The sequence below is a fragment of the Pelodiscus sinensis genome, chromosome 1 (assembly GCF_052426305.1).
Source record: "Pelodiscus sinensis isolate ZL-2025 chromosome 1, ASM5242630v1, whole genome shotgun sequence".
In the NCBI taxonomy this organism is placed as follows: domain Eukaryota; kingdom Metazoa; phylum Chordata; order Testudines; family Trionychidae; genus Pelodiscus; species Pelodiscus sinensis.
This window is the reverse complement of record NC_143052.1, coordinates 230,173,351-230,192,286: the sequence shown is the minus strand read 5'-3', so window position 1 is coordinate 230,192,286 and position 18,936 is coordinate 230,173,351. Positions and strand designations below refer to the sequence as shown.

General features: G+C 42.1%; 1 protein-coding gene across 1 annotated transcript in view; it reads right to left on the bottom strand.

Moving 5' to 3' along the window:
- Nucleotides 1-18,936, bottom strand: part of SLC9A7 (solute carrier family 9 member A7) — a 126,196-nt gene that overhangs the window by 79,487 nt on the left and 27,773 nt on the right. The gene's annotated exons all lie outside the window — the stretch shown is intronic.

The following is an 18,936-nucleotide window of genomic DNA, read 5'->3' as shown; positions in this document are numbered from 1 at the left end:
TCATGCCAGACCATGGATCTTGTTGGAGCAGAGCGTTCTGGATTAGAGAGGTTCAAACTATATTAATAAGAGCTAGGAACAATTTTACTGTAAAATGTTTTTTGTTGAAGTTTGAAATAGAAAAGCAATTTTATAGAATTTCAAAGTTTCTGATGAGCTCCCATGAACACAAGGGGAGATGGTGCTTAGCACTCAGCCAGTCGCAAGGCCAGAGAACACAGTCTCTGCAGAGAGTAGCATCCAAGCTTCCAGTTACCTAGAATCTACACCCAGCCTTAAAGCACCAGGTGTAGCCAAGTAAGATCAACAGACGCAGACATACCTGTATCACACATCCCTGCTAAGCACAAAGATCTGGTAGCTGATGCCCACTGTAGCTGCCAATATCTCAGTGACTCAGCTTGGTCCTTGATGTTGATTGGACCATGGGATGGGAATACTGAGGTGCAAGAACCCTTACACATCCCTCTCGCCTTTCTTGTAGTGTAAACATTATAAATCTATCCCCTAGTCATGTCTCTCCTTTCCTGATATTTCAAGCATGTCTAACTGTCTACACATGTACTTTATCTCCTGCTTTTCCCCTTGTAATAAGCAAGTTTCACTATCCGGATTGTCACCTTGTTGTGGTGAGTGGGTGTGCGCATTGCAATGAACCCGAGAGTGATGCCCTGCCAATAGGATTACCCATGGCAGCAAGGGAGAGGGACAAGATGAAGAACAATCCTAAAAGTCCTCAATGCCAGAACAGGCGGAGGATAGCAAGAGTTATGCTACAACAGCTGTGAAGGCAGACGAAGGCTGCAGCAGACAGGAGACTCCCAATTGTTGTGGATTCCATGCCATTGGACCCGGGTCCTCTATCCATCAAGGATTGTGTGGTGGCTGCAGTGAAAAAAACTCTCCCCACGTTAAAAAGTCACACACAAGCATTTTCCTATGCACTGCTTTCTTTAGCTTAAGCCCTACGGCTACTGGTGAATGGTGACGGGAGCAGGATTGTGAAATCCGGAAGCTTTTAGTCATGGACCAGCATGTGTGCAGTGGCTGTGTGTATCTGTTGTTCTGTTTTAAGGACCAAGGTGGTAGAACAGTCCGGCATCTGCATCCACAACTGAGCAACCCTATTTAGGATCCACTCTGCTCACCCTGGATGGGGAGAGAGTTAGAAAAGGTGCCCTAAACATAGTTCACCTCAGCTCCCCTGACTGGATAACCGCATCCAGTGGGTTCACTTCTATGCAGTTAAAAATCAAAGGTTAAATTTTGGAACATGGAATATTTGGACTTTAATGGACAATCGAGACAGTGGGTGACCTGAAAGACGCACAGCAATTATCACCTGCAAGCTTCGACAATTCAACATCGACATAGCTGCCCTGGCAGAAATGCATAGACCAGAAGGAGGACAGCTAAGAGAATAAGGTGGAGGGGACACCTTTTTCTGGAAAGGAGCTCCAAAGGAAGAAACGAATTCATGGAGTAGGATTTGCCATCAAGAACCAACTGACAAAAATCCTATCTGAAGTCCCCGTCGGCATCAATGAGCATCTCATGACTCTCTGCGTGAATCTTGCCAAAAACCAACAGGCAACTGTTGTGAGTGCTTACGCACCAACTTTAGATGCCGAAGACAACATGAAGGAGAAGTTTTACATCCAATTGAATACAGTCTTGAAAGACATCCCCAAAGAAGACAAGATTATTCTTTTGGGAAACTTCAATGCCAGGGTTGGAAAAGATGCAGACCTCTGGCAGACCACCATTGGAAGAGAAGGAGTTGGCAATAGCAATTTCAATGGAGTGCTCCTTCTTATGAAATGCACAGAACACGAGCTTGGCATCACAAACACACTCTTCCGTCAGAAGTACAAATTTAAGACCTCCTGACAATATTCTCAATCAAAGCACTGGCACCTTATAGATTATGTCATTGTCCACTCTCAGGATCGGCATGGTGTCCTTCTCATGCGTGCAATGACTAGCACTGATGCAGCCTGATCTAAAGTTGTTTAAATACTAATAACTCACCTTTAGGGTTGAAAGGTTCTTTGTCCCAGGATCAGGCCCAGTATTCAATTATACTATGTTTGGGAACCCTGATGTGTAAGGCAGAAATGTGCACGGTTGCAACACTCACAATACAGAAACACTTGTATATTTGCTAACCTTATTAATAAACTGTAAATATTGTAGAGTCACAAACACCTCAATTTCATAGGACAGGGAATGTACACCAATATTTCCTTACCATGGACTTACATCATTCCTTCTAGAACAATCTTAGGTGTTAGCCCATCATCTCTCTCATTACCTTCACCTTCCCAGTCATCACCAGGGGCCATCATTTTGGCCCTTCCAAGGACTATATCCCTCCTCCTTCCTATTGCCCTTGGCTGGGGTCCCACTTTTATACCAAGTTACACTGACGCTGACATGTTTGATGCATATTCAGTAGGGAATGCTGAAGTGTTCTTTTCTTATTGGTCAATATATCACTGCTCTTAACTTATTACCATATACGTCAATTCGTTGCCATGGGTCTTTGTGGTTATCGCTCGCAACCTGTGTCCTAATTGCTCAACTCAGACTAAACCAATTACTCGGGACTTACATTTAATAATACATCTGCTGAGTCTGAGGGTATTTATCCTGCCATCCTGTGTGGGTGAGAGGTCCAGACCCAAGTTCTCCTTTTTCAGGCCCAGAAAACCATAAATAGGTTATGACCAGTATCTGGATGAGATTGTGTCTCAACCACGGAAGACTGCTACCCTCCGATTCTGCTGATCTTGCAAATGGCTTGTTACAGCATCGACAAAAGAGAACATATAACCCCATATTACTTGACCTGGACTATGAGCTTATGTATGTTCTCTCATTCAAGTGCAACCCTGTCCTTTAATTGACTGTAATGCAGACACACTCATTGAAAAGCGCATTCAGAGGCTGAACCATCTTGTTATACTCTAGAGCAGGAGCCACTGCACTGCAAGGGAACCCGACTCACCAGGGCTGGACTGTACTGCACCCACGCTGCTCCTACACCTAATGGCATCTGGACTGCCACACAGCTCAGTCAGTGCACGGCACCAACAGGCTTGGGGTTGGCTGTGGAGGGCAGGGGTAGGAAGGCAAGCAGCATATGCACCCAGACAGGTACAAGCAGCAGGACCACTAATGTGGGCTCTTGCTAGACTCTTATACACCAACATGTCTTGGCCCCAGCTAAGAAAGGCCATGGACCTGTACCCCGGTGGGTTAATGGCAAAGCCCTCCCCCAAGGAGATGAGTGCTGCTGTGTTAGCATTAGTGGGCCTTCCCAAACTTGGGCAGACATAAGGCCTAGTGTATTACACCTGAACCCAGACATCAGTCAAGCTAACACAAAGGGCCTACAGGAATGCGGAGAGCAGCTTTTAGAAGATTTCTTGCATTACAGCTTTTAACTATTTAACTATTACTGAATTAATCTAAATTAACACAAACATATTATTAGCATGATAGGAAAGTAACTTGATAGGCTACCCTGATGACCGCTGGACCGATCACCACCTCATCCAATCCACGATAGCGGATTAGGATTGTCACCAAATGGAGAACTCAGAAGAAACTGATCCAACGAAAGAGCAACATACAAGGCTTGAAGGACCCCACCAGACGAAGTCACTTCCAAATAGCATTCCAAAGGAAGCTGCCGACAGTATACCATGAAGACTTGGAAGAACATTGGTGTCAACTGAAAAATGCCTTCATTGGAACTTGTGGAGAAACCACTGGCTACCAGTCCAGAAAGCATCAGGACTGGTTTGAGGAGAATGATGTGGAAATTGAACATCTGATTGAGGTAAAAAGAAAAGCCTTCAGGGCCTGGCAAAGCAACATCAACTGCACAAAGAAGAGAGAAGTTCATGCCAAGGCCAAAGCAGAAGTCCAGTGCGAAGCAAGGACTCTGGGGGGGGGGAAAAAAAATCAATGGTGGATTGAGAAGGTACAAAAGCTCTAGCATCTCACAGAAATCAATTATATGAGAGGTTTTTTCAATGCCATCAAAGCTGTTTATGGACTGAGAAGCTGTGGAATTAATCCCCTGAGATGAAAGGGTACGTCTACACTAGTCCCCTAGATCGATCTAGGGAGGCTAATGAGGGCGATCGGAATTGGAAATCAAGTCCGGGATTTAAATATCCCGCGCTTCATTTGCATGTTCCCGGCTGGTCGCCATTTTAGAAATTGACTAGCCCGAAGTAACTGCCCGCGTCTACATGCGGCAGTAAAACAGGATTCCGGAATAAAGCCCCTAAATCGAATTAGGTGGTAAACCTCATTCCATGAGGAATACCACCTAATTTGATTTAGGGGCTTTATTCCGGAATCCTGTTTCATTGCTGCGTGTAGATGACAGAAAGACATCCTACTTGTTATTGAGTGACCGCTGAGAATAAGCAAGTGAGATTTAAAGGATGCACAAATTGTAACAAGTGAATTGTTAGGCTTCATGGGGAAACATTCACCAGTTTTGCCAAACAAATTGGAACTAATTTTCAGAGATAAGGGATAAACTCTTTCTAGCTGTTTTTCTCCTTTCTTTTGCTCTAAGGAATGAACACGGAGTATGCTGCTAAGTCTGAAACCACCTCCATATTTACACTGCCACCACCTCAACATCTTGCTTCACACAGACACTTCTCTTCTAGTATTAACTCTTAAACACTAGCCATGATTCCCTCCAAAAATCTGTCACCACCATTTCCTGCAACTTGGCTTGCACCAGTGAAAGCACAAGTGTGTGACTATTTGTAATCAGTTCTATTACACTAGTTTAAATATAGCAGTGTAAAATTGTACTGATGCAACCAGGCAAGCCAGGCCCCACATTCCGGGAAGGGGCAGGGCCTTCAGTGGAAGGGGCAGGGTGAAGGCAGCTGGCCCTCAGCACTGTCTGGACCAGGTGACCCTCTCCCCAGCACTGTCTGGGGCTCTGAAGTATACTGCATGGGGCTCCAGACCTGATTCAAAGGACTCTAGGACACTTTGAATTGCTGGGCTCAGGGCAGTTGCCCTCACCCCACTGGCAGGCCTGGAGGTAACTCGTTTGAAAACAAGACCTTAGAAAAACCGACAAGGAATGTACAAATCATCAACCAGGAACATGAAGCACTCCCATTTTCCACTAACCCAAGGGCTAGTAACTAGGACTCAATCGTACATCTTTAGTACAGAGAACAGAGCATTATTAAGACTGTAAAGCCAGTCCTTGCCACTCTTATTATAATCCAATGATTTTGCTTATTTGCTTACCCCTTTCAACTCTGATTTGATACAATAAGGTTGCATTATTGCCAAAGTACTGCCTTCAACACAATCTTCTCATTTTACCTGCTTGTTTAGCTCTTCAAACTAAATAAGATTCACATGTTCACATTTTAGCCTGCTTAAAGAAGGGAATATACCGAGCAGCAGAAATGTCCTTTCCATCAAAAGTTTTAACAAAAACTAACAGTGAATACACATTCTAGAAGTGAAACTTAATTTTCATATACAATAGGCTTACTCATTTTTTCTACCCTACATCTGCCAAGATCAGCCTTAGCCATAGAAAATCCTGTACAATTGTAAGGACATGTCTTTTTAAAAAACGTCTGTTCTAAGTAGTTATCAGATACAAGAATATAAATACAATTATTGGTTTTTATAGCTATCGGGTTGCATCACACTACATCGAATGCGGAGATAACCTAAATCTGTCAACATTATTCACCAAGAGACAGTTATCCTAAGGGAATGTGTGAATCATTACAATGAGCTTTTAGTTTTAAGTCGTGTGCCAGTGTATGATGCTCTAAATAACAAATCTTAAAAGCTATTTTCCAAATGTCCAGCCAGACTTTGAAATCTTCTAATTTCATTTAAAGTAGAACTTACTGAAAAATTTATGTTACAATGTAGCTGTTTGAGGGAAGGATGGTATTATTGTGGGTGTGCGTGTGTAGGTGGAACCATCACAGAAATAGATTTGTTTTGGTTTTTGAGTCAAATACCAAATATTTTGTCAAATCTGTTCACAATTTAAGAAAAAAAAAGTCAAAACAAATAACAAACATAAAAGAAAGACTTTACTGAAAGCACAATGGGTTTGATCCACAATACTTGGATCTGGATTCTCCCAAAAAATGAGACTGGCACTTTGGATCAAGCCATTCGGGATTGACATCGGACAGTTCCCCTGAATGAACAGATAGTTGCTCTAACAGCTCCTCCATACTCTTTGTCAAGTCAGATCTCATCCCCTTCCTTGGGGGTGAATTTATTAACTAACAAGACAGACAAAACGACATCTAGTCCCACCACATGCTTGGCTCCCCCTAAGATTCCCAATTAAATCCTGGATTTGAAGCCTGCTTCATTGTGTCCTCAGAGCATGGTTTGAATAGTGGCAGTAAATGAAGCTACACACTGAATTAGGATAAAATAAAATATGGAATAGCTGCTCATTGGAGCACTACCCATCCTATGCACTGAATGGGTAAGATTCCGACGGTGGGATGTGGGGAAGAAAGTGTATGAACATGTAATTAAAGACTATCCTAATGCATATGTAGAAAGGGGGCAAAGATAAAATTGCACAAAGTGTCAGAATCAAGTTTAATTAACACAAGTGCTTGATTTTACAATCTTAATGCTCTTTTAACATTGGTATTTTTTATGGAATATACTTCTAGATTGTTTATGAAGGGTGTGACATTAGAGATGTTAAAAAGGCGCATAATTAAGTAACTGTAAGCGTTGAAAATGTCATTGGTTACACGGTTAAATGTGGGTGGCAGTCGGCTCCCCAGGAGCCAGTGCATGCCAGGAGCTGGCTTAAAAGCTCCCTGCACATACCTGCATTTAACTGTGAAATTAACATAGTTACACTTTCACATTCCTATGTGACACAGAACAATTTCTCTTTTAACAAAATAAATGGTGCTTGATTTTTCTTGCAAAAATTTATTATTTTTGCTTGTATTATTAACATCAATATCTAGAGCCCTACTCCTCGACCAAGATCCCACTGTACTAGGTTCTGTGCACAGAATAAAATAACTGTCCCATAAATCTAGCAAGTTCTTACATTTTACCCTTTTAAAGTCTAACATTTCTCCATCAAGGCTGAATAAGATCTCAGTGGCTTATGAAAGATATATCTATTTGCTGTAGTACAAAAATATCTGGAATGGTCACATGGTATGTTCCAGTGCAGCAGCTGTCCAGACACTTAGTGTTTCTTCCTGGACATCACTGTACTTACAAGAGACTAACAACACTGAGGAGAGAGCCACTAAACTGCTTTATCAGTATACTCAGGAAGGTTAATTTGTTACTGATCCCAACTACAGGGTATGCACATAAAAGAAAAAGGCAACACAAAGTGGAATGTAAGTGTGACATTGTTGTACTATTTTTACTTGTGAACATAAGAGTCAGGGGTCATTTCTGACTGCAGCATTGCATGTAAATCGAATCCAAAAAATATAACTGTCCTGGGACACCACGATACACTTTCCCAAAGGGAAATGTTCATAGAACTATCTGCATTATCATGATGAGAGAAGTGTAGGTAGCATTGGACCCAAGAACTATTAATATATAATTTTGATGCTTTTTGGGGGTAGTAGAAAGATGTGATCACACAGAAGAAAGGGGAATAAAGACAAAAGTAGTAAAAATGGAACAGAAGACAAAAGATAGTTTATCCCCTGATACCTCACCAATCCTGGATGAGAAAATAAAATTTGGGCATCTGAAAGCCTAATGAGTAACAGGGGAACCGGAGGGCCACATAAATTAGACTATGCTAAGGAGGAGGTGCATGCTATAATCATTGCTGTTAAATATCTGAGCTCCATTTTCTGTCAGTGGTACAGTGACCAATTACAAACGCATTTTAAGTCAAGTATGACTAAACTAGTTCTTAATAATGTTTTGATTCTAACAAAGTTAAGGAAAGAGCATACAAGTTGGAAGCATGATGAAGTCACACACAGGTTAAGATCTCTGGAAGGGTGGTTTGAATCTTCAAGAAAATGTACAGTACGAACAAGAGTATAAGGGAGAAATCAGTTTTTCATTCAGCCACATTTCCTTGGCCATACATAAAGGACCAGTGACATTTTATTTACATATTCTTTAGTTGCATAATGAATATGCAAATAAAATGTTACCGTATGCCAAAAGCCCCAGCCTCCAGAGCTGCCACGAACAGCTGGCTTCAGCTCTGGCAGTCGCACCCCACCCCTCTGATACCCCCAGTGCCAGCCCTAACCCCTAGAGCGCCCCCACCCCTCCACCATCTTCCCAGCACCAACCACTAATCCCAGAGTCCCCTCACCTAGTCACCGACCCCCTCCCCGTGCCAGCCTCTCACCCTCAGAGCCCCACAGTGCCAGCCCCCCAGCCCAAATGCCTCAGTGCCAGGCTCCCACCCCTTAGAACCCCCCCCCCACACACACTCCTATTTCTAGAGCCTCACTGCAAACCAACCCCCCAGAGTTTCCCAGTACTAGCCCTGCCCACAAAGCCCCCCAGTATTAGCTTCACCTCCAGAGTCCCATAGCCGCCACCTTAGAAGCCCCCCATCACTAGCCCCACCCCCCGAGTCCACAGTGCCTGCCCTGCCCCCCTCACCTAGGCCAGTGCTGCCTTCTAACGGCCAGCTGAGCACTGCTGCCTGGGTCATGGATGTTCGAAGGCCCTCCTGTCGCACAGCGAACTGCTCTTCCACTCTGTTCAGAGCTGGCTGGCTAAGAGGTGGGGCAGGGCACGCTTCTCCCAACAGTTGTGGCAGGAGGGGAGGCTCTGGGCAGCATACCCCAGCCCTGACCCCAAGAGCCGCTGCGGTCTGGCAGCCAGCAGTTTGCAGCCCGGCACCAGTCCACAGAGCAGTGGTTGGGAACTGCTGCTCCAGAAGACAGAGGACTGCAACTTTTACTTATATAGAGAGACATGAGCTATATATAGCCACAGTTAGGACTGCTAACATTTTTCATTGAATATCAAGGCACCGTTAGCGTAACTAGCATTAGAAAGTAGCCTAAACAAAGCCTAGAAATTAAGAACTCCTAAGATCGGGTGCTCACTCTGCTATTAAAAACTGTTTTCTTGGACAAATCGTTTTCTCATTCTATCCCCGTGTCACAGGATGCAGAGGAAGTGGGGAGAAACAACTGTTCTAAAAAGAAAGGAGGACGAGAAAGGGGACCAAATGAGAAACTGACAAGCACAATATTCTGAACACTGACATCTCCACCGCATATACAATTATGTGTGGATTACCAACACTCTTCTCCTATCAACTGAGGGCTGAGGTGGAAAAGAGAATACCACAGTGTTAAAATAAATTGCCTCGGAAATTAAGCCTAAAATTCTCTTTATAAATCCACACTATGGTTTCAATTTTAAGTGCCCATTTACAGCAAAAATAAAAAACCAAAAACCATGTACCAGAAGACAGGAAGGTACAGACCCCTTCAGAGTCTACTGATGTGCCTTTAGGGGCATTTGTTAAAACTGATACCAATTGAAATCATTCACTGCTAGACGTACTGTTATTCCTTTGACAAATATCCAGCACCGGAAAACTCCTTTTTCTACTCTTTTCCCAGAACTCTTTTTGTTCTCAATAAAACTGATACACACTACCCTTAAGACAGCTCTTTTTGCCAGCACAAACATATCAAAAGATACTGCCAATTAAACAAATATACTGAACAATCCATCCACTCATCAACACTGGAGTTCATCATTCCTACTTGCTCGTCGTCCTTCACAGATGTTGTTCGTCTTATGAATGCAAGCTTTCTTCCTTTAGTTCCTGCCAAAGCAGTGATAGCATCACAATCAAGGGAAATCTGAGCTTTCAAGAAACATTTTAGAAATTTACTGCCTAGTACAGTACTTATCCAAAAAACATGCTCATTTTAAATAAGCAGAAATCAAAATAATTACTTGGAGATAGGTAGTTTAAGAATATTGAGTCCTGAATTTTTACTATGAAATCATTTCATAATTTTGACTGCGATTATTTAAAACCCTCTGTGTTACAGTACATTTTAAGACTCTTCTGCTTTGAATTAAGTATTTTTTCCTGTTACGCTCTTGCACCCTATCTCGTGAATGACTTTAGACCTAGTAAGGACAATTTTTTTAGACTTGACACAGGAGACTGAAGAGGACCTGAAAAGAAAAACAACATTGGGCCGATGTCCCTTTTATGATTTACTAAATGATTTGGAGATCCTTTAGCTCCTTGCATGAGATGCTCACAATCAGCAACATGTGTTCCCTCTGTGTCTGCATGCTATATAACCTTGATCCAGTACTCTGGCACCAGCAGCTTGCCTCCTGCACAGTCCCTCCCTGTGTTCCACCAGCTTCGATTACACGTTGACCCCAATATTTCCCAGTCTCAAATTTTCCGAAAACCATATGCTCTGCAATGTCAAGCCCTTTCCTGGATCATTCAGAGGAGTAATAAGATCCATTTGCGCCTCTCAAGAGGCAAAACAAACAGCTTCTCAGAGTATTTGAAGTAAACAATCACTTAAATTAAAAGTAAAATGAGATATTAAAATTTGTAAATAATGTAAAGTAGGAGGAGTAAAGTTAGAAAGGATTATGAAGAAACACAAGTAAGAATACACAGTTCAGTGCAGTGTTGGGCAACCTTTGGCCTGTGGGCTGCATGTGACCTATTGGGGTGCTCTAACTCAGTATTTCTCAACCTTTTCTTTTAATAAAGTACTCCCTTTTTTAAAAAAAAGTTGTAAGTACCCACAGTTTTCAAACGCACACAATTTTCTCTAGAATTGCAACACATTTGTTTAAACAACTTAATCACAGTCGGAAGGGCGATGAAATTTTTGGGTGTAAAAAAAGTACAAAAGTAATAAAGCATTGTAAAACTTAACACAAAAATTCAGTTTCCTCCAAGTTTCAGTTTTGTTGATATACACTGCTCTAACTGGCCATGCTGTTTGGGGCTTGTTAGAACAGTGCTTGGGGCAAATCTATGAATTAACCCTGTCACTGCACCTATTAATTTTGTGGTGCTTGATGTAAATGTAGGCTTATTGTCAATGACCCAATGAGTTGTGTCACAATGTACATAAGTAAGTGAATGCATTCAGCAGTGCCAGATATTCTGATGGATAAACTGATAAACTGTATGCTATGTTGGAAATGAAGAAAGATTAACTCTCAACAATAATTTTATTGAGTAACAAAACCACTGAAAAAACATTATGTGCAATTTAAAAAGTAAACACATTAAAATGTAAATAAATGGAACAGAAGTTAACAGGAGAAAAATATTCACATCCCATTTTGGCTATGATACAACAACTATGAAGCTGTGGCTGTCCTTACTGCTCTGCAGCATGGAATGGCCTCTCAAATAGGTCCTGGCTCACTGCATAGCTGGACTCCCTCCCCTGGGCCTCCTGCTCTTCATCCTTGCTGTTCGTGCCAGGGGTGTGCATTTTGGGCTCCTTGGAAGCATCCATGGCAGCCTGTGGGCTGGCAGCAGGGTCTGCAGCAAGTTGTACGTGTGGCTCAGCGCTGGATCAAGAGTTGGCCTCCCTGCCGCAGCTCCTTTAACTTTCACGTGGCTCTGCTGCTGATCCCTCTTGTATCCCTTCTTCTCCAGCGCCTGTGCAGTTTGCTCATAGCCGTCCACATTTCTGAAATCACTCCCTATCTGTGCTTGCACTTCCTCTTCTCCTCACAGACCTAAGAGATCCAATACCTCCTGTCTACTGCAGGCAGGAGTAGACGGCATGGTCAGCTGGGCAGCTGCACATCACAAGGGAGAGCTGTTCAATGTACATGCCCAGCCAGGTACTTAGGAGAAGACATTCCAAAGGTCTGCCAGGTTTTAAAAAGGGGTGGAGATAGAGACCTCCGTTTCTGCTTTGCAATGGAGTTCAGTTGTGACCAAAGTGGCCAACATCAGCCTTTGGAGAACAGCTGCTGGAGGTCTGTTAAGGTCAACATAGGTAATGACGTGCACTGCATCCACTTCAGAGCATTGTCCATGGTTCTACACTACTCAGGGAAGAGGTATCACCGCAGCAGGATCCTCACATCAGTGGGAAACCAATTTAAGTGTAGGCACATACACAACCAGGCCAGTACAAGGTAGCTTATGTCTACCTAGGACAGGGGTTCCCAACCTTTTTCGGTCTCCGTACCCCCTTGGCTTTTAGTAAACCTTTCCGTTCCCCCTATTCAGCATGAAAGGAAATAAAATACACTCTAGAATCCACAACTTTTTTCACTAACACTACTACTTTTGGAATATTTCAATTAGGATAATCTAGTTATTTACCAAATGTTCCCCATATCTCCTTGACAAACTTCTTGCACCCCCTGGGGGTACGCATACCCCAGGTTGGGAACCCCTGACCTAGGACTTCCAACACTCTGGTCATCTGAAGAAGTGGGTTGTGCCCAGGAAAGCTCAGGATACGATCTACATGTTTTGTTAGTCTTTAAGGTGCTACTAGACTATTTGTAATCTTTTAGTGTAGACCAAGCCTCTGACACTAACTGAAGAGGTGGAAGTGTTTAATTTTAAAGCTGTCCTTTCTCCTCAGTTGTTTAAGTTAAGTATTATCATAACCATGAAATATTTTGAACAAGCTACTTTCCCCCTCAATCCTGTTTCAATTTCACAGTGCTTGATGAGCTGATCTGTCTTCCTGTCATCATAGTCCTCAAGAGCAGACAAAATCTGAAGCTCTAAAGTTGTTAACATGTTCAACTGCCTTTCAGATCTTATTTATACAGTCACAACTCTGAAAAAGGGCACACAATTCACTATGCTTTTTCACTTTTAAAAAGTCACAAAAACAACAAAAACCCAGCTACTGCTACACAACTTGAAAAATCTCCATCCTCTACAGCTATATCATATTCTGGAAGCCTCTGACTCCCTATTCCTGTCACACCTCATGAGCAGATGTCCAAGACACGCTAGCAAGAGATTCAGAACCCGACATACACTTGTCTTTGCACCATTCTTTGTGCTCGCGCAGTCCCTCTATTGCTGGAAGACCAAAATACGCATTCATTGGATAGAGACCAGGCAAAGGGATCACAAATCCATCTCCCAGGTGAAGCTATCCAGACTTTGCTGAAGACTAATACAGCTTCTCCTCTCTAGTCTTTCTGACATCCTCTTGCTACTGTGGGTCCACTTAAAAAAAGCTGTTGCAAAGTTCATCTTCTTGATCCAGCATTGTGTCCACATCATACTCCCTCACAAAATTCCCTCCACGGACTGCCTCTCTAAACCACAACAACTTCAACCTTTTTGTTCCCACCCAAAGGCTACATCTACATTAGCCCCTTTTCCGAAAGGGGCATGCTAATTTTACAGGTCGTAATAGGGAAATGCGCGGGGGATTTAAATATCCCCCGCGGCATTTAAATAAAAATGTCCGCCGCTTTTTTCCGGCTTTTAGAAAAGCCGGAAAAGAGCGTCTACACTGGCCCCGATCCTCCGGAAAAAAGCCCTTTTCCGGAGGATCTCTTATTCCTACTTAAAGTGGGTGGGAACAGAAAGTAGGAATAAGAGATCCTCCGGAAAAGGGCTTTTTTCCGGAGGATCGGGGCCAGTGTAGACGTTCTTTTCCGGCTTTTCTAAAAGCCGGAAAAAAGCAGCGGACATTTTTATTTAAATGCCGCGGGGGATATTTAAATCCCCCACGGATTTCCCTATTACGACCTGTAAAATTAGCATGCCCCTTTCGGAAAAGGGGCCAATGTAGACGTATCCAAAGTGTTTCACAATTCTTCTCATATCTACTTACCTACTCTGGTATATTGACTGTATTGCCACTACTCTGCCAACTATGCCACTGCCATCACCCATTCCCCTCAAACACTTTTTTCCCCCCCCACAAACGCCTTCAAGCTTTTTGCCATGGTGCCTCAGATGAATGAAACATCTTTATTAAACTTTGTCTATAAAGTAATTAACTCTATCCTCAAATCCCATTTTTCACCAGACAATAGAAACTGCCAAATGATTATGACTATTTGGTTCATACATCACACACACATATCCACCCTTTAATAATACAGGTGGTCCTTGCTATAAGTCCAAGATATGTTCCAAAAAACTTGGACTTACAGTGAAATAACTTCAAGTGGGGAATTTTTCCCCCCCTACGACTGACTTCCATTTAAGCAAATTGGGGGGGGGGGAGTGTTTTGCACGACTTAAAGTGGGGAATGGGAGGACTTAACTCATCGGTTCCTACAAACGTCAACGACTTTAGCAGGGCAATGTATAGCGGGGCAACTTATAGCGGAGACCCCCTGTTTAAACTGAATGCTCCAGGTAAATATTCAATGGAGCATTTTACAACAGCAATTTCAGAGTTAACTTTCCCTATGCCAACAGGTACATTAAGTCCAGAACTGACCAACCAGGATCTCCAACCCAGCTGGTGAGTTCTCAGACACCTGCAGAATACATCCTGTGACATAACATCTGCCAATGATCTTTGCTAGATTCGATTTATAAAGATAATGTTGTCCTCCCCAATATAGGAATATTTCCTTTTGATAGTCTTATTTTGCATACATTGAGGTAAAAAAAAAGGATCCGAGAAACTTTTTTAAAAAGTACAGTATACGTGATTGGGGCTGGAGTTAGCTGACTGACAATATCCTAGACAAACCTTATGGAATTGAACTGTATGGAATTAGTTTAAACATTATTGAATGGGGTCCACTGTATGAAATATGCAATTGCTTACAGGTTGAACCTCTTTAATCTGGTATTCTCTGATCTCGTAACATCTATGTTCCAGCATATTTTTAATTAGCTGAATGCTCCCTTAACATGGGTGTGGCCAAGTTTCCTGTGCTCCCATAAAGTCTGTTTACATCCACCAGCCTGGCTCTCAGTGTTCTGTGCTGATATTCAAATCTAATTTACCCCTAAATGTCTTCTAAGAGACCAGTAAACAGTAAAAGTGTCGGTAATGCTGCTAGATAATATTGGCCTTTATTGGTCCAGAAAATTATCTGGTTCGGCACTGGTCAGATCCCAAGGGTGCTGGACTAGAAAGGTTCAACCTGTAACTGTTATTATGGAATTTTAAGTAACTCCTCTAGGAAGAGGGGAATGCAATTCCTCTAGTTATCCGACGCCATCCCCTGGGGGGTTACGCATAGGCCACTTCAAAATGAATTCTCCAGACAAAGAAAGCACAACCTGAATTTAAACAAGCTCAGGTCTTTCTTTCTGACCCAGCAAATGGACTGGAACCCCAGTCCCTAGGGGCTCCAATCCTTAGGAAAGGGCTGGCTGGACTTGCCTACTGGTACATTAAGTCCAGAACCGACCAATTGACCAACACTCCACAAGACTGAGTGCTAGGTCTGAGATTAAATGGTGATGAACTTGAAGCCACGCAGCAATGCCTTAGGTGGGACACTGGAGCACTGTTCCAGCCAGAGCCAATGCTAGGAGTAGGCTTGTTTATTCTTTTTCTTTTCTCCCTAATTGTTCCCCACTTGAGAATAAAGGAGGTTTGCATTTAAAAAAAAAAAGCGCGCTGTGTGGTAACTAACTGTGGGCAGCCAACCAGCACTCAAGAGAAAGCAAACAGATGCGCTTGGGCAGTCTGTCAGGGAGCCTCTCAGCCTTGAAACATCCCTGCCAGAAAGGAAGAGGTGGCAGCTTGGGGAACTGGAAGCTTGACAGTCGGTGCCCTTGCAGGACCACTGAAGGAACATGTGCACTTGCCCTCAAATACGACAGGGAGGACTTAACCCTGATAAGATTGCAAGCCTCAGCATTAATCTCTTGTGGGTGCAAAATCACCAGCCAGGTGCATGTTGTGCAGGAGCTGGAGATCCCAGAGGAGTGATAAAGGTATCTGGATATTAAGGACCTACAGAAACGAGGAAGTAAGTTAACTGAAATTACTGTGATGCTGAACTGACCTAAACAGTGCACTGTGAGGCATCAGCTTCTTCTGCTTTGAAACGGTGTGTTACTCCTGACAATGACACACGGTTATGGAAAGTGGAAAAACAGCTCCCAGAGAACAGAAGATGGTTACTGTGGTGCTTGTTTTAAAAGCCAGTGCCAAGGGAACTAGAGACTAAGTGAGCCTCTCTGCAGCAGCTGGCAAACAGAAACTAATGTAGTATTTTTTTCCCTACCAAGTTATACCAATCAAAGACATTATGCTTTTAACCGTTTAAAGATGCATAACGTACATAAAAGTGACCCTGAAGACATTTTCCATGGGTTTGTCACTCAACCATGGTTTTAAAAGTAGCCATTCTTCTACAAAGCAGTTTCACCACTCAGTTACACAGAGAGAGAGAGAGAGACCGCAAAACTAGAATTCATCTACAAATTTGATACTGGTACCCTGGGCTTGAATGAAGACGTTAACTGGTTAACGTACTACAAAACCAGTTTCCCTGAAATTGACATGCACATTTTCACATCAAAAATTATCAATGGGACACATCCAGCCCACTTACTTAGCTTCATTAACTAAGTCCCTACAATTAACAAGTACTTCTTTTGCTGTTATATATATTTTGGATTCTGTTATTTCCACTCCTCTGATAAATTGGGTCTTAGCCATGAAAGCTCCTGATACTATTACGTAATTTTATATATACACATATACATATATTTGTTAGTCTCTAAGGTGCCATAGGATCACTTGTTATTTTTAAAGTTTTTAGTAAAGTTTTAGCAGGTTAAACAACAAGATTTAATTTTACGAAATATAAATTGCAGGGATGAAAAGAAATTAAAAGCTCCTTAGAATGACAGGATTAGAAGGGACCACAAGGGTCATCTAGTTTTACCTCCTGTTAGGATGCAGGATTCATTGTATCTAAACCATACAAGGCAATTGGCCAGCCAACCTCCTTTTGAAAACTTCCAGTGAAGAAGCTTCCACAACCTCCTACACTTTTGTGGGGCCGGTGCTACATAATAATTAATAAGACCAAGCAGACATTATCTATTCTATTCTCCCAGGTCAATCGTCATAGTCTCTGACGGCATTGTTAAAAATTTGATGAAGACCATATTATTTTGGTTAGCAAATCCAGAAATTATTACAAGACACTGCCAATGGACTTCTAGATTAAATGTAATTTGTAACAAAGCGTATTTACAAGTAGTACTCTTGATTTGTCATTGCATACGCTGGTAGACTGAACACACGATTTTCTGGAAACAGACTCAAGGAGTCAGGGAAAATATAAATGAAGAGTCCAGAAGCTAAACAACTAGTGGGGTGCTGGAGTGCACTAAAATACAGAACAAATTATGATGCTATATGAACAGTGACCGCCTTGCTCTTCACCAGCAACTTAATAACGAAGATCTTCCAAAATTTACTATCGCACTCAAGTTCTGTTTACTTTAATTATCCTTTTTAGTATATAAAATTTTACTAGACTTCAAATTCCAGTGATTTGCAGTGTGCATCAGTGAGGTTATACTGTCAAAATACTTCTTCAGGCAGCAGGTAGTCATTTTATGGCACAGACTGCCAGAGAGTTAGTTAATTTCATTATCAAAGACAGATTATAGTTATGATTAGGTATGACTGTTTAAGTAACATTAAACAAACAGCACATGTACAAGGCATTATGTCCTGATTACAAAAAAAAGCAATTAAGGCGCACACACAACTTCAGCTGCATCATGGGAGAAGAGGTGCCCCTCTGTAAGGAGACACTTCTGTAATCCCTTGTTCTGAAGTCACAGAACACATACAAGAGATAGGGGTTCTACTTCCAATTACTCCAGATCTCCTGTCTGATCTTGGACACTTCAGTTCCTTCTCTGGAACACAGAGATATTATCCCCCTATTTCACAGAAATGTTGTGAGGATAACTTCAATAATGCCATAGAGGGCTCAGATAAAAATACTAGGATGCATGTTTATAGGTAGGATAAGAGACAGATTTCTGCTTTAGTTTACCAAGTTTCCGGATTTGTTTTTATGCACTCAATCTGAGTACTTCAGAAATATTTCCAAAGATTATTTTTTTGTTTTTCTCCTTTAAGGTAAGACTTGAGATGGTCAGGCCAGGTCTACACTAAAAAGTTGGGTCAATCCAGTTATGTCACTCAGGGGACTGAAAAATCCACACATGGGAGCAGCACAATTAACAGCTCTCAACCCCAGAGTAGACAGCACTAAGTTGAAGGAAGAATTCTTCCACCCTCTTAGCTACCACCTCTCAAGCAAGTGGCGAAGCTACTTACCTCAGAGTTATGAACAACTTGGAAATAGGAATTGTTGTAACTCTGAACAAAATGTTAATGGCTAGAAGTGAAACTTAATGCAGCTTTGAAACTTTGCTATACAGAAGAAAAAAATATTGCTTTTCCTTTTTTAGTCGGTTATATTTAACAAATTACTCTAATGTATTATTTTTGTGTGTGTCTCTGCTGCTGCCTGATTACGTACTTCCAGTTCCAAACGAGGTGTGCAACTGACTGGACAGTTTGTAACTTTGGAGTTCCCAACTGTGAGGTTTTACTGTAGCGACAATGCAACCACTCCCCTCGCTATAGTTAGTCTCTACACAGACCCCTGCAGCATTTCTAGTGAAGACATAGCCTCCACTTTGCTCCCCTTTTGATTAGTTATCTACTTTTAGGCTACAGATAGTAACTCAGAAAAGCCATCTCTAAAACTCTTCAAAAATAAATCAAAAGCAAATTGAAGAATCACCATTCCAATGCCAATTTATGCTGAGCTATTAAGAAAGAGCAGAGTTGAGCAGTAAGAGGCAAATACTGATGTACTTAGAAGATCGGTCTCATTACACTCAAAAATAAATAGCTACCATAAATAGTGCGCAGAATGTGGCTTTCAGTTGCTAAC